The 876-nt window shown below is 66.3% G+C and overlaps 1 protein-coding gene across 3 annotated transcripts in view; it reads left to right on the top strand.

Moving 5' to 3' along the window:
- LDB1 (LIM domain binding 1) overlaps nt 1–876 on the top strand; it is a 13,123-nt gene that overhangs the window by 5,682 nt on the left and 6,565 nt on the right. The window contains exon 1 of one of the 3 annotated variants that reach the window (XM_011977451.1): nt 1–195. The exons of the other annotated variants lie outside the window; for them this stretch is intronic. The gene's annotated coding sequence lies outside the window, so the exon portion shown is untranslated. The remainder of the gene's footprint in view (nt 196–876) is intronic. 3 annotated transcript variants of the gene reach the window in all.

The following is an 876-nucleotide window of genomic DNA, read 5'->3' as shown; positions in this document are numbered from 1 at the left end:
CGCCGCGGGGCGGGCCGAGGCTGTGCGTGTGAGTCTTTGTGCGGCCGGCGGAGTGGAGCTCCCAGCCGGGCCTGCCTGTCCCACTCGGGACATGAGCTGCTGAAGTTGTCTCCTCCTCAGCCCTCACCCCTGCCAGGACTCCTCTGGGCTTGCAGTCGCTCCCCGCACCTCTCCTGGCCCCCTCAGTTCTCCCAGGTAAGTCTGAGCACCCTGCAAGCCTGTTGGGGGGTGGGCGGAAGGCCCTCAGCCCGGCCCAGGCCTGGTCTGCGGGCTAGGGGAGAGGTGCCCCAGCTCAGAGCCGGAGGGGTTCTCAGGCCTGCTGACCTGTGGCCAGCCCCTAAAGGGAGGGGGCCTGCCCTCTGGTCAGCCTGGTTACCATGGCAATGCCCAGCTGGAGGTGCCCCCCTCAGCCCCGGGATGCAGCTTCCACCCTGAGAAAACTTTACTAGTTCTGGGCTCTTCTCTCCCCCTTCCTAAAGGCTTCTAGATTGCTAGAGGTGGGAGGGGGGCCATGGCTGATTACAGGGCTGGATGACACATCTCCCCACCCACGGGGCCTCATTCTGAGAGAGGCTCGGAGAGAGCGAGCGGGGAGGGAGGGAGGGAGGCAGGGAGAGAAAGGGAGAAAGGCAGGCAGCCGGCGGGCGCTGCGTGTGTGTCTGAGTGTGCGAGTGTGAGTGAGTGTGAGTGCCGGACCCTGCCTCTCCTGGTGCTCCCAGCAGAGGGGCCCGGTGGCCTGGGGAGGGCGGGCGGGCTGCTCGGAGGCAGAGGCAGCGAGAGGCGGCGGCGGGGAGAGCTGAGGAGGAGGAGGAGGAGAGAGGAAAGAGCGGAGCAGCCATTGTTGAGGGAAACCTTGCAAACAAAGAAGGCTCCGGA

The sequence above is a fragment of the Mandrillus leucophaeus genome, unplaced genomic scaffold (genome assembly GCF_000951045.1).
Source record: "Mandrillus leucophaeus isolate KB7577 unplaced genomic scaffold, Mleu.le_1.0 Scaffold18, whole genome shotgun sequence".
Lineage (NCBI taxonomy): Eukaryota > Metazoa > Chordata > Mammalia > Primates > Cercopithecidae > Mandrillus > Mandrillus leucophaeus.
Note: the sequence above shows the minus strand (reverse complement) of the source record. Positions and strands in the feature narration are given on the sequence as shown.